We start from the raw sequence: 15,765 nt of genomic DNA on the forward strand, positions 1-15,765 counted from the left end.
TTTTCTGTAATTGGACTTAACTCTTTTCTTGGCCTCCATTTCTGCTAGATGGTGGAAAACTTAACCTGGTCACTTCTGCATCAGTCAATTTCAGTAATTTCATAGCAACATGGTGTTTCTGCTATTCCTTCCTTTATAACAAACAGACAGGACCTTGTCTAAAAGCATTCCAAAGCAACTTTTTAAAAAATCTCCATGCTGGCATCTGACATCTCAGGTTGCATTCAGCCTCTCAGGAAGCAGTTTTCCACCCTGGTCATCATTTTTGAGATTTTGAAACTGAGACTCACAGCTCCTTCCATAGTCACACACACAGACACATGAAACCCACAAATCCAACAGAAGTGTGCCTGACTCCAGATTCCCAACTCTTTTCTGCTGCACCTGCTCCTCCGATCAACTAGCTTGCATCCATCGCTCCATCTCCAGTTAAAATTCCCTATGCCTCTTTCTTTTTCTGGAACCCCATGCGTTGTCATAGACATAATTGATTGTGTTCTTTGTTTCAAATAACATATTTGAATCCATAAGGAACAAGCTTATTTTGAGACCCTCCATGTACCAAGTTCTATAGGAATTAGAATGTGACATGGTTCTTGCCTTTGAAAAGAAGAGTATATGTAAAAAGTTTTGGCAAATTGTAAAGCAGTGAAAATTACTTGTCTTCACTGAAACTTAACTATATTTTCCAAAGAATAAATAGTCTACTCCAGTGTGTGTCAGGATTAAATTAGATGCAGCCAATTTCTTCCAGCCATACCTCTTATTCCTTAGTCAGGGAAAAGCAATCTCACCCTGCCTCACCACCCCAACCCTTACTTCCTGTAGACTCCTCTTAACTATGGGTTCTTCCATTCCCTTGAATTAATCTTGTTAGATTCTTTGATCTGATAAACACCCTCTCTCCTTTTCAGGGAGTGGGAAGGAGTGGTGGGGAGAAGGGTAACATTTTCACTCATTTCACTTCCCTGCCATAAGTGAACTATCATCACTGTTTTACTCATCCTAGGTCATTTTTCTGGTCCATTCCCTTTAATAACTTTCTAGATCTTTGCCACTTTCTTTAAGTCCCTCGTTCAATTCTGGCCCAGACTACTCTCAGAATATGATAATTAAGGCCACTAAGCATGATGTGTTTTGCCTACAAGCTTGTCTACATCTTTGGTTCCTCCATCACTTTTACACCTAGTCACTCACAAGTCCTGCCTTCTTTTTATTGAAGTATAGTCAGTGTACAATGTTGTGTCAATTCCCGGTGTACAGCATAATGTCCCAGTCATGCACATATATACCTATATTCTTTTTCATTGAAGGTTATTACAAGATATTGAATATAGTTCCCATCTACAGAAGAAATTTGTTTATCTATTTTTATATACAGTGGTTAAAAGTCCTGCCTTTTTTACAGATCTCCCCCTCCCCTTCATCCCCACTGCTACCCTCTTAGTTCAGATTCTCAATCATCTCTCCTAACTGGCTCTTCTGTCTTCTGTTTTCCTTTTCAAGTCCACTTTTGCTACAGCAGCCTGATTAATACAGCTAAAAGAAATACAGCATCATCACTCAGCATAAAATCAAAGTTCCTTTCTCTCCCATCTCTCCAGCCACATTTTTCATTTTTGCCTTTGGAATGTGGTAATGACCATAGTTACACACCTGGAGATGACGAATGCCCTGTGACTTTGTCATGTGGTTCCAGCTCCTTGGGACATTATTGCCTGAATTAGTAACCTGATTAACTTTTCATCTTCTTTATGTTTAAGCACAGAATCACTCCTGGCATGAATTTCCTGATCCTTCAGGAAACGGGTATCCCCTTCTGTTTCTATGCTTCCCTATATAGACCTCTCTTACTGCTTCACCGTGTTGTGTTATCATTACCAGTTTACCTACCTGATCCCCTCACTAGAGCTCCATAGGAGAGAAACGGCATCTGTTTCATCTTTGCTTTCCATTGCCTGGCACTTTGTGGAAAAGGAACAGGTAAGTAACCGGAACGTTGGGAATCTTATTCTGAACCAGGCGGATGAGTAAGCTATGGGGGAGGGGAGAAGCTTTTTGGTATCCTTCAAACATATCACTACACAACCTAATTGTTGATCCTTCCTACCAGGAACTGATAGTACACAATTCTATTACATTTTAGGTTATCTTAGTGGCACAGTGTGGAAACGAACACACCGTGATAAACTCCCGCTTTGTGATGAACATCTTTTTTTCCTCCGCGAGCCGCGAGCGTGAAGAACAGAACACCTCCCTCCGTTCTGAATTGTAACATGCTGCTCCTTTCGGAAATGCTGTTCTCTTTTAGTGGAGCTGCTTCATGACTAGACCCATCACTTTCACAAGGTCATCCACAACGCAAAGGACAGGCTGAAAGCGTAATTCACAGGAGGGCAGCCTGTCGCGCGCCTGCAGGTTTGGGAGCAGTGGGGATTAGACAGACGCCAGAGTTGTTGTTAAAAACACACACAGGCCCACTGTTTTAATATTCAGAAGAAGTAAAAAAAAAAAGTCAGGTAAAATATTTATGTCTCGTGTGTTCTGAGCAAGTATCCTGAAACATATTCTGTACTAGAACATTCTTGAGGAGGACAAACAGTACTAAGAAGACGAACTGCCTTAATGCTAGTATCTACTTTACTTTTGATGATCTTCTTAGAAATGAATGTTACTGGACTACAGGGAAAGTCTGAAAGGGTGGCCCAGACCTGTTCATTTGGCCATCATGGCATGCTGATTTGTTTCACTTTTAACAGTTGTGAAATACAACATAAGAATCATGAATATATAGTTTAATAAGTAATTATAAATCAAATGCCTTTGAAACCATCTCCCAGGTCAAGAAATAGAACGTGAGCATCTATTATGAGCTGAATTGTGCCCTCCCCAAAACTCTTACTATGTTGAAGCCCTAACTCCTAGTACTTCATAATGTGATTGTCTTTGGAGATAGGACCTTTAAGGAGATAATGAAGGTTAAAGGGGCTCATCAGGGTGATGCCCTAATCCAATGCAGCTGGTGGCCTCATAAGAAGAGAAATTTTGGAGGCACAGAGATATCAAAACGTGTGCAGGCACAGAGGGAAGACCACATGAGGACACAGTGAGATGACAGCCATCTGCAGCTAAGCAGGGATGCCTCGGAAGAAACTAGACTTGCCAACAACCTGGATCTTGGACTTCCAGCCTCCAGAACTGTGTGAAAATTAATTCCTATTTTCTAAGCCACCCAGTCTGTGGTATTTTGTTATGGCAGCTTGAACAAGCTAAGACAGCACTGCCAGAAGGGCCCTTGAGTCCCCTCCTGATGACAACAACCTCCCTCTCCTGCTTTAGACACAGTCACTTGCTTGATTTACAGTCCTTGGGAAACGTGTCATCACTTTTCACTGTAGCTGTGCTGACATCCAAAAAAGTACACCTGTGCTTGCATCCCAAAAAATACAGCTTAGTTTTGCTTGCTTTTTTCAGTATTTTTTAAATTAATTTGAATTTGAATGCCCTTAGGCAAAGCATCCAACCTCTAATTCACAATATCCAATATTTTCTCTTGTCTTCCTCTGACTTGTCCTGCCACATGTATGTCTGCCACTCCTTGGCCTCAAGCCCAGCCACCTGGAATAAACCTCTTTTAACGGCCAATTATCAACTCAATAATGACAGCGCCAATGAGTCTAGCAATCACACTCCTTCATTCCCACCTGCTACAAATGCTAAATGTCAAGTTTTGGATTTTGAATTACAGTTGATATCATTTTGAGAATTTCAAGACACCTATTGAAATAAATAGTGTCACCCAGAACTGTCATAACTCAAAATAGGAAATCGCTAGTTTAGCCAGGGCGAGCTTTATTTAAAACACAGCAAACCCTTTTCTTGCCTGTATCACTCAGGGTCCCAACAGAAAAAAGATGGACAGTCAAGTGACTCTAAATCAGGAAGACTTTATTTACAAAAGAACTCATTGTGAAAGTAGGAGAACCACAAGGAGCAGTGCAGGAACTTAAGAACAGAGAGAGAGCGAAGGCAGAGGCCAGAAAGGGAAAGAAGTGTGAAGTCCTTGAGTGTGACCTTTTGATAAGAGTCTCAGCCAGCCTGAGGCAACTTCTCAAGAAGGGAGCCAGAGAAGTAAATCTCTGTCCTTTCTCTTCTCCCACTGATCACCTTCCTGGCTCCCCAGTGACTTCTCTAACCAGAAGCCAGAGGGTCTGGGGACCTGTAGATGCAGTATATAAAGGTCTCAGGGCAGAGAACAGGAAGGTAAATCTGGAAAAGGAAATGGAATATCTCTGGCACTTTGCCTTTGGGATGGCAGTGTGAGGGAATGTTCATGTTGAATTTCCCAGACAATTCCATGTTGAAAAGTGACAGTTCTTCAGGGAGCCAGTGCTTGAGAAACATGCAATTTGCCTATCCTTCCTGGAAGTTCACAAAACCAGGTAATAATAACCAGAAAGACAAAAAGCAGACTTCTTCAGTATTTAGATATGGCATGCTTCATAGGTATCTTGCTACTGATTAGATTGTACATTTGCGTGCACTAATTTTAACATGGGATACTCCACTGCCAAATGGCAAGAACAATTAGGAGTACAATACAGAGCAATCATTCTGGAAGGATTTGAATGCTTTTTAGGAAAATGGTCATGACCCATACTCACACTTGGAACCAAATTAGCTAATCTTAAAGCATAAATTGCATCTTAAAAAAAAATATATATATACATATATATATACACACATATATATGGGAAAATTCAAGTGGGAATTTTTTTGTCACAAGTTCTTTTCCCAAAAGAATGGCATATCTCACTACATGTGACACAAAGGTCACCTTTATTTCTAGGCGATTTTTATTATAATGGAATATTATAAAGGTATATATATAGTAAATATATAATTAAATTATATATGATATAATAATATAATTTATAATATATATTTTTGTAATTCTATTTGTAAATTTGGTATTGGATATGAGGAAGGTCCATCTTGAAATTTAGCCAAAAGATTTTAGCTATTGAAATACCAGAGTAATTACTCAAAAGATAATCTACAAGTGTAAATACCAAGGCAAGTGATTAATTAATCTCCTACCTGTCCTCAGAGACAGTTGACATTTGTAATTCAGTAGAAGAAAAAGAAAAGACGATGCAACAAAGGATAAAATATGCCACACAGAATTCAGTTTGTTAAACAATAAACCAAATCCTTAGAAGAGCTGGGATTAGGTCCCAAATTTACCTTCATCCTTAAATTAGAACCCTTGTAAATTGCTAATGGGACATAAAATGGTGCAGCCACTGTGGAAGCAGCACGGCGATTCCTCAAAAAGTTAAACAGAGAATTAGCATATGACCCTGCAATTCTGTTCTTAGAAATGTACTCAGAAAAATTGAAAATGGGGATTTCAACAGATATTTGTATGCCATTGTTCATAGCAGCATTTTTCACAGTGGCCAAAAGGTGGAAACAACCCAAGTGTCCAAGAATGGACAAATGGATAATAAAATGAAGTATATACATACAATGAAATAATACTCAGCAATAAAAAAGGAATGAAGCCATGGTATGTGCTAGTACATGGTTGGAAAACATAATGCTCAGTGAATTAGGCCAAACATTAAAGGACAAATTTTGTTCTTACATGAAATATCTAGAATAGGCAAATTCATGGAGACAGCAAGTAGATTAGAGGTTACCAAGGCTTGTAGGGGAAGGGAAATGGGGAGTTATTATTCAGTGGATACAGAGTTTCTGTTTGAGATGCTGGAAGGTTTTCGGAGATACATAGTTGTGACTGGTCGCACAGCATTGTGAATGCACTAATGCCACTCAATTATACAGTTAAAGTGACTAAAATGGAAAAGTTTATGTTCAGTGTATCTTACCACAATTTAGAACAGTTTTTCTCCATCCCCTTCCTCCCCATAGCATTACATTTCAACTAAGGACATCAAACGAACCTCAGAAATCCTGCACAGTGCTGTAAGGTGAGCTTGAATAAAGCCACACAATGAGTGAGGCTGACAATAAAACTTCTGACTTGTTCATTTCTGGTTGGAGTTCAAAGGCCTGGAATGACCTTTCTTAGGCCTTAGTTATCAAACAGGGGATGCTAATAAATCATTAGAACATTAAAGAGAGTTTTAAAAACAGATGATTCTTCGTATTCCTCAATCAAAGGCTGCCAGCCTCTTCTTGCTAAGACCTTAAAATAACTATGCTTCCTGAAGGCCTAAACAGAACCGCAGCTTCTGGATCATTGGTACCCAAATGGGACATGAAGACAGAGGCCAAGCTGGCTTGTCAGAGGTGATGGAGATTGCTACCACCATCGGACTGGTGGAAGCACCGCATTCTTCTTCCTCCGGCCACGCTCTAAACTCGTTGTTTCCGTCTCCCATGCTGCGGTATAATTGTCCAGAATCATAGTTTTCATTTTTGTTAATAAGCAGAATTTTCGTCAAAAGGCTTTAAAATAGTAACTACTGACATTTCCAGTTTAAAAAGTAATATGTTTTTATTATAATGATTTTAAGGGGAAAAAAAACCACAGAAAATCTCAAGGAATGAAAAATAAATTACCCATAATTTTACCATCCAGATATAATTATGGTTAGTATTGTCATGTGTTTGCCTAGTGTGAGGCTTATATGATTCATTTTAGTCAAAAATTATAGTGCCTAACTTTTCTGCATTATTACAGAAATAGTTTTGCCTCAAAAAATATTGGGAAAAGTGCAGTGTACACAGAAACGTCCCGTCACAGGAAGACAGTTCCCACCACCGTCTGGATGTGTTCTAGCCCAGTCAGGCAAAGCCTGCTAGCAGGGAACGCTGCGGTCTGAAAAATCACATTTATTGACTTCTTTTTACAATAAGGGAGACCACAAACCAGAGGAACCACGGGGTGTCTCACCGAAGAAAGAAAGAAATGGGGTTATTGCAGGATTAAAGAAAAGCAGTGCTTTGATAGGCTCAGAGCAAAGCCGAGCTGTGGATGAAAAAGCCAACGTGAAGTCTGGGCCGGAAAGTGAACCCAGAGGCCTTTTTCCTTGGAAACCACAAAGTTAAGACAGATGTGAAACGTTGTGCCCAGAAATCCCTTATCTGAAATTCTGCACATGGGTTGGACGTCACGGCAGCTTCTCTGGGTCAAAGGACGGAAATCTTACCAGTAAGAAGAATGGAGTGCTTCCTTCTTATGCTTATGATTTCAAAGAGCAAACTTTCTGACTGTCTGGATATTAGAAAACAAGATTTCTCACTAAGGTAGTAGGTATCCCTTGAAGAAGGGAGCCATTATGACATTTACAGTTGCAGCACGGCCTGGGGAGAAATGTTTTCTGTGAACTTGGCAGCTGGCTTGACCTTGATCTGTATCTATTATCCCACTTGGATGACTGGCAGGCCAGAGTTTTTACCTTCTCAGTGAGAGCTAATTTTTATTTTTTCTGGTGTTTTTTTCCATTGTTTTTAATACCTGAATTTTTGTTTCTTTTTGGTCTAAATTGTTGCAATTTTGTATATCTGGCTGCGGATCTATTTTTTGTGCTTAATATCATTTTGTTATGCTTTTTATTTAAGTACTTAGTTTTTAATACATATCATTTTAATAGTAAAGAGTAGACCATCTTGTAAGTGGACCAAAGATGACTTAACAAATCCAAATTGGTTATTACCAACTTTTAATTATCATAAATTTCTATTTTTATTACAATAAGTTATATTATGATAGACATCTGCATGAATACAACTTAATGCAAACCAACTACTGAGCCTTACTTTAATTTGCATTTTTTGTATTATTAGTAAGGTTAAAGTTTTCCCATATTGTTTACTAATTCTAGTTCATTCTTACGTCTTCTCAGAAACTTTCCCTCAATTATGTGTATTAAGAAGCTTAAGATGTTTCTCATCAAACCATCTTAGCTCTTTACATAAGTAAAAATATTATGTATTAAAATACTGATTTACTATGTATGGTGATGGATGTCAACTAGATTTATTGTGGTGATCATTTCATAATATATACAAATATTGAATCATTATGCAATATACCTGAAACTAATATGATGTTATATGTCTATATCCCAATTTTTTTTTTTAAGTTCAAATATTGATTTTTTTTTGTCATGTTAACAGCAATAGTTTTCTCCTTGGATATAGCTTATAGCAAGTCTTTGTGAGGTTATTCTTTTACACTTTTGAAATTCTTAATTACCTCAGAGCCTGAAGTTGGCAACCAGAAATCTGGATCATCAAGTTTCACTAATCTCCTGCTGATGGAACCTGGTTTGTCATGATTGGTTGTGATGAATGACATCAAGAATGGGTTACAAACTATAAAACACCAGCTTTGAATAAAGATTTATTTTAAAAATTAATTCTAACAATTTCAAAATTATTCTATAATATTGTTCTACACCTTCTAGTTTCCTTTCTTAAGAGCAATGAGCATTGGAACAGCTCCTAGTCCCATAATGACTGTCACACAGTGACAAGATGTAGCCAGTAAAATCCAAGCCACCAATACCAATGAGTGTGGCAACTGTAAAACGTTGTAGTGTTTTTCCATATGAGAGTCACACTTTGTATGTGTCTCAGACAAATAAGGGGAAAAAAGGCTGAGTTAAATCATACTGTATCTCAAGACTGAATCAATGAGTAACTCAAGAAAAGATGGCTTAACACTAAAACCATTACTACAATTTAAAATACCTGTTCTGATCCCTTTTTGTCTCCTATCTGCTTTCTGTTAAGGTCTGGGATCATATCTTCTCCATATTTCTCTCAGGGCCATGGTTAATTTTGATAGTTACCTTCGTGATTCTGTGAAGTCTAGAAGCCTATGTGATTGTAGTTATCACAGTATTTTAGTTTGTCCTTTCCCTAAATTCCTCTGGTCTTTTCATTCTTATCACTGCTAACTGAACGTACAAAGTTCAAGAACTTGAAATATCTGAATGTCTTATCTCCCTTTTTTAATGCCCTTGATTCATTTAATAATTGATGGGGTAAAAACAGCCTTGGTAGAAAATTCACTTTGGAAAATCACATGACCCAATAAAGGTTATGACTGACCTGTTGAAAGGGCTGCTTTCCTTTGTGCTTGGCCTCAATACTTCTCTTATTTAATACCAGGCTTCAGAGCTACACTGTTCAAACGCTGCAGATACTGTGTTTGCAGAATGGATGACAATCTTGCAAATCAGGGATCACTGAAAGCACGATAAGAAAATAAATACGAGGTTTGTTTAACTGGGGCAGGCAGGGTGGAAGGGGGAGCTTCTCAGTTTGTATCCAGAGCTATGTGGGACGCCAAAGCCAAACTTAGGCTCTCCTTCCCAGCTTTAGCCTTTTAATACAGATGGGATCAGCTTAACGTGAATGTCCAAAGTGGTCTTGAAAGAGAAAGGAGAGGGAAACGACATCACAAAGAAACAAAATAAGCAGTTAAAGTCTATCAGAGATGTATGGGGGCAGGTCTGTCCTCCCTGCCTTCTTTGTGGAATCGTGGGATACTCTCAGGTCTATCACCTCTTCCTAAGCCTTTCTTCTTGTCTCTCCTTCCTGACAGTCTGAGAGTAGGAAGCCCTAAAAATTAAATTGAAATTGCTTTTATAGATTAATTATGTTAATGCTGGGTTCACTTGCATTATTTTTCTTCAATTTCATAAATCTCTTTGAAGTCATGGTAATGATGACTACTAAGTATCAGTCAAAAATATGATGATCTTTATTTTAAGAAAATTAAAAATACAGCCAAGTACAGAATTAAGAACTGTTAGCATTTGCTTATATTTGCTTTTCTTTCTTATCGGAGGAATAAAACAACACAATAGTGTTGAAATAACCTTTACATCAGCTTCCAGCCTCATTTCTCTTCTTTTCCCCAGAGGCAATATTTACCATTATCATTTCCTCTGTATGTATGTTAGCAGTCTATTTTAGAGAGATATATATAAACACATGTCTTGAGTGGAAAAGAATTTCTAATTTATATAAATAGTAATAGATGGATATAACTGGACAGAAACATTAGGTTATTAAAATTTATCCATATCGAAAGGCACTATTTTATAGATAGATACATAATCTTATTTTTTCCTTTAAACAGCTATATAGTATTCAGTTGTAGGACTATTTAATTTATGTATTCCTCTTTGCCATATATTTTGAATTTCTAATTTTTTTTATTATAAGAATTCCTCAGATAAATACCTCTGTACGTGTTTCCTTGTACTTGTACACAAAAGATATTTAATGGAGTGAAAAGTTTTAGATTGTAGATAAATACATTTTCAAATTTACTCAGTATAGACATATTTATTTCCATAGGAAATATACCTCTAACAGTGATTGTAAATTCCTATTTCCCCTCATTTTGACCAATATTCAATATTGTCATACTTCAAAATCCTTAAATTCATCTTGTTTATAAATATGACTCACATATAAATGTAGTAATTTTTAAAACAAAAATATCCAAAATATTCACTCTCACACAGAAAAATTATTGTATTAGTTAGGTTTTGTAATTGGGTGTAAATTGATGTAGTTTTCTGTTTTAGACTTGTGATTGTCTTTTGGTCACACAGAATTCTTTTAAGTCTTGCAAGTTTCAAAAGCTGACACTTTTTGAAAACTCAGAGTAAGTTCTTTTCATTTCCAGACTTTGCTATAAATAGCTGCAAATACAATGCCTCACTAGTCAGTTCTGTGAAGATGCTCAGCTTCAGAGACGGCATCTCCTGGAGTAAAGCATCACCTTATTTAAACATGAAGGAGTTTGCAGCATCTAAGAGAATAAAAGATATACACGCATGAAAATGTAAATACTTCAAGATCTGTCACAAGGCAAATACACGTCCCAAATGAGGACCTTAGCATGCTCAAGAGGGAGAGGGCGCTGGACCACCACAGAGTGTGTTTGAATACAGCACTTGTCTAACATCTTCTCTCCCTGCCTTATTCATCTACTCATCCTTCATCTAGAGTGGGAATTCAGTATGGGTTTATCGACTTGTTCCGTAGACCAGTGGTCAGATCAAAGAAGGGATGGCAGTGATTGATGAGGACTTGAGTGGTGCTCCATAAGGAACTGGGTGGCCACTGACTGCTCATGGTCAGATGTAGAAAGGAAACCTGGATAAGGAAGGGAAGGAATGCCAGGTCTCCTAAACCAACCTTTGACCTTTGATCTCCTTGGAAGAACTTAATGATGCTACTAACAGGACTGATAGAAGCTAAATGTTTTTCCACATCTCCTGTGTGTCTGTCATCTGGCACAGATTTACCTTTTGTATTTGTTCATTTATAGGAGTGGTGAAGAGGCCAGGCTCTGGATCCAGCGGTGTAATTTTTAACCTCTAAAGGCTCTAGTTGTAAAACAAGGACAATAACAGTGCCGACCTCACAGTGATCTGAGGACTGAATGAGAGATGTACGGTGCTCAGCCCGGTGCCAGGCCCATGGAAAGCCATCGGGAAGCCCCAGTCTTCATCACGTCCAGAGTGAATATGGTTCTTGCTCTGCCACTTTTCACACAGTCAGAGTTTGGAAAGTATTTTCAGCTTTTTTGGGGGGGTCAAAACCCCATGCTGACTCAACTGAGGGAGGTTGATTTAAAATGGAAATGACATTTGATGAATATGTTTATTGTCTAAAATTCATGAAATGCTGGAAAATGTTTTTAAAAATCTAAGATTTCTTTTTAGCTAGAGTCAGAAATTCCCCCAGGATTGTATGAAAACCTCTAGAAACATCAAGTACCCAGGAAGTGTTTCCAGCCTCCGGACCCTTTCAAGAACACACATCTACTCCCTAATATCATTATTTGCTTGGACACATAGTGTGAACTAGCATCTTTTTAAAAAGTAAAAGGGAAACCTCTGTTGCCCTTATGTTTTTACCAATAATGCATTGGACGTTCCATCAATTTCCTTCTAAAAAGATTGTAAATCTGAGCTTCTTAAGCTAATAACTGTGGCTAGTCTCCTGCTGGTAGCACCTCAGGGGAAAAAAATCTGCTGAAGGAAGAAGACCGCTCAGTTTTGCTGATCTTTTCCTCCGCCTTTGATGCCACGCGCTGGTATCAAGTGTGAACTAAGCCCTTTGAATTCAAAATAGAAGCCCAAATATTGATTTTAATAGAGAACTACCTCTTTATCAGTACAAGTGACAGGGCCTGGGGGAACATTCTTCACATGGGTCTGATAACAATGTTTACTGGGACTATGAGGGGCAGGCCCTGGACCTCTGGACCCAAAGGATTTGAGATCACTTTTGGATGAGCTGAATGCGCACAGAGTAAAACAATAACCACTCTTCCATGTGCAGGCAACATGATTCATTGTCACACAACAGTAATTATCTTAACAGAGCCTGGCCCTGCTATTTATAGCACTATTATAAATCAGAGCTAAAGCTTAATATTTCCAAAGAAAAAGCTGTAATTTTTGGAAAATGACTTTAACATTTTTGAGAATACAACTCATTCAGTTAACTAAGAGTACATTTTACAAGTACAAGAAGTATCTAATAAGAAGTTGTGTTAATTAAATGTTAGCCTCTGAGAATGCTTTGTGGGAGATTTTTTTAATAGCATGAAACAGACTAGTTAACACTGGTCTTGAATTTTTTTTTTTTTTTTTTGAAGATAAAAATCATAGTCGTACTCTGGGACAGTGTTTCTCAGTCTTGGGTTATGTGTAGACCCCTTTGTAAAATGTTTAAATAATGCTGTATTTGATACATACAAAATAATATAAAACATATAAGTAAGGTATGAATTTGTTTTTAATGAAATGACTACCTAACTTAAGAACTAGGGCATGGTCACACAATGGTGAAACCTAACTGTGGGCTCCCCTCCTTCTAGCCCAGGCTCCTGAAGAACCCACTAACCTGATCCTCTACCAGAATTCTCCCTCCAGGAAATGATGGCACTATCTACTTCAATCCTAAAGCCAGAGAATCTGGGAACACCTTAACTCTCCCCTTTCCCTCAGCCCCTGTGTCTGTCACCTACATCTTCACTCTGTGTCCCCCATCACAGTGGCATTCAGCTTCAGCTCCTGATCTCCTAACTCCTGCTCCAGTCTGACTACCAGCTCTCACCTGGATCCTGCCAAAGCTGCCTAATTGCTTTTCTTCAATTTATCCTCCCTCCTACAACCGAAAGACTATGTGGAAATGCAAATCTGACTGTGTTGCTTCCCCACTTAAAATTCTTCAGTGGCTTTCCATTAGATTGCAATAAATCTTGGAAGGTCCTCCTGGATCTTGGTCTCACTCATCTCTGCTGACTCTTGGATTCTCCAGCCATAGCTACACAACATTTCCTTTGATTCCTTACACATGCTGTGTATCCTATGGCCAGCACTGTAAATTGTCCCCAGGATCCATTTTCTTCTTTTTAGTGATAGAACGTACTCAACTCTCCTTCAGATTTAGTAGGGCACATGTCTACCCAGTTAGTTACTACTTTACCAACCTTCCAGGCTGTTAGGTGTGATGCTGTGACTAGATTTTCATGACTGGAATGTGAGGAAGAATGATATGTATCTACATCCTTAAAAGTAAATTAATTGCCCTTTCTTTTGTCCTTGGAGCTGGAATACAGATGTGGAGCTAGAGAACAATCTTTAATCACGTGGATGAGGAGACACACAAGGGTGATGGGAAGGCTATAAAGTGGAAGGAACCTGTGACCATGAATAACCATGTGGCATATTTGAGTTCTTCATTATAGCAGGTTATCCTGTGCATTAGTCAGTTTGGGTTGTGCTGCAGTAACAAACAACTCTCAAAGCACAACAAACGTTTATTTTCTTTCTTTCTTTTTTTAATTTTCCACTCACACTACATGTCCTTCACAGATCAGTAGAGTGGCTCTGCTCATGTAGTCACTCAGGGATCCAGCCTAATGGAGGGCTTCAGCTAAATGTGACCTTTAATGAGCACACAGCAGAGAAAGGGACTTGGCAAACTGTGCTCTGTCACGTAAAGCTTCCAGCTGGAAGTCAGTCGCATCACTTAACAGTGCAAGTCACACAATCCCACCTAATTCAACGAGGTTTAAGGATGAGTAATCCTATTGTGTTCCCCGAAGGAAGAGAAAACCAGAACATTTGCGATGAGGCCTGATGACTATCTCAGCTTCTACCTTAATGTGTCTCAGCCTGTGCTCCCCGCAAAGTGAAAACCCCTGTTTCTATTGCTCAAACGTTTGTAGGATTTTTCTTTATGTTTCAAAATTTACATTTCAAAAATTTCAGAGCACTTTATATTCTCATTAATTCTTCCTGTAGTCATTACCCTTGGGAATCCTAAAGTAACTATTTCTTTTACATAAATACCTCCCAAATATTTATCTAAATGGCTATGAACATATATAAACTCTTTCCAAAGCTCTAGTACTAGTTTTCCAACTGCCTCCTACTTGTCAAACACGACAAGCTAAAAACAATTGAACGTATTACCCTTATTCATCTCTTAAATCTGATTCTTCTACTGCATTTATATTCTTCTTCTTCTTTTTCAGTTTTGTTTCCTTTATCTCTATATCTCCAGCCCCTAGAATAGTGCCTGGCCTGAGAAGGGGCACTATATACTCAATGAATGAATGGATACTGTCATGACTTGACAATGGCTCCCAAGCCCGGAATTGTCTCTGACTCCAATCCCCTCCTTACTAATCTGCATCATGGCCTTACTACCTGCCACATTTGGCTATTCAGATGCTCATTATCAGATTATTGCAATAGGTTTCTGACAGCTGTCCTCATCACCAGTTTTTCCGTTCTCCCACCCCTTTGACACAGCACTCCCATATCAATTTCCTTGAAGCCTGTGACTCATTCTATCACTTATTCTACAGTCCTGTAAGGAACAGGTATTGTATGCAAGTGCTGTGCTCTGTTCTGAATATAAACGGGAATAACACACAGTCTACATGCTTGAGCAGTTCCTGATCCAGTGGGAGAGAGAGATGTGTCCAGAGATACAGAGCAGGGAGAGCAGTGCCAAAACAGAGGAGTGACAGATGTGACAGATGCCAAATCAGCCAAGGAGTCACAGAAGAGAGGACATTTACCCCACGGCCTAACAGAGAATTAGCCATTTTCCAGGATCAGCATTAGACAGAAATAAGGGTTATGTATCTTTTGAGTCAGGAGGAAAAAAGGAAAGAATGTGTGCTAACCGAGGTTAGTTTCGAAGTCAGGGTGGGGGAAGAAAACTGATGGCGACTATAACTGAGGACCTGTTTTCTCTCTGATGGGTGAGAAGGATGAAGGACGAGTCACTGGGCTGTGCCGTCTTCCAGCCAGATGTGCTGCTGGCTGCGGAGGATGGGTTTGCTCCCCAACACCTACTGGAAACCTCTAGCTACATTCACAACATTCAATTTAATTCTGCAGACAGGCACTGATGTCCTGGAGCTGCTATTTGGCTACGTTAGGATGCCACTGTTCCCTGCTCTTCCTTGCACATTTCTACCATTCAAGCTGCAGTATGGCTTTCCCTAGAATGCTTAGATAGACACTGCTTTCTCGAGGAGAGAGCCTGAAGTCAGATGAATTGCTGCATGGATTTTATAAATTCATAGCAGACTCAGTTGCTTGGAAGCCATAGCACTGCATATTTACATAAGCCAGGCTTTTTTTGAGAGAGAAAATAGGAGCGTTTTCTTTTGGCAGGGTGGGGGTTTTGGGGGAGTATTATTTTTGGAATTCCAAGGGCTGATCTTTGACT

The 15,765-nt window shown here is 38.9% G+C and overlaps 1 long non-coding RNA gene across 1 annotated transcript; it reads left to right on the forward strand.

Annotated features, from left to right (window-relative positions):
* The first annotated feature begins 9,117 nt into the window (after positions 1-9,117).
* Positions 9,118-12,796, forward strand: LOC123619791 (uncharacterized). The gene is made up of 2 exons (XR_006728477.2): positions 9,118-9,257; positions 11,330-12,796. It is a non-coding gene; the product is annotated as an uncharacterized LOC123619791 (long non-coding RNA).
* The last annotated feature ends 2,969 nt before the right edge of the window (positions 12,797-15,765 follow it).

The sequence above is a fragment of the Camelus bactrianus genome, chromosome 8 (assembly GCF_048773025.1).
Source record: "Camelus bactrianus isolate YW-2024 breed Bactrian camel chromosome 8, ASM4877302v1, whole genome shotgun sequence".
In the NCBI taxonomy this organism is placed as follows: Eukaryota; Metazoa; Chordata; class Mammalia; order Artiodactyla; family Camelidae; genus Camelus; species Camelus bactrianus.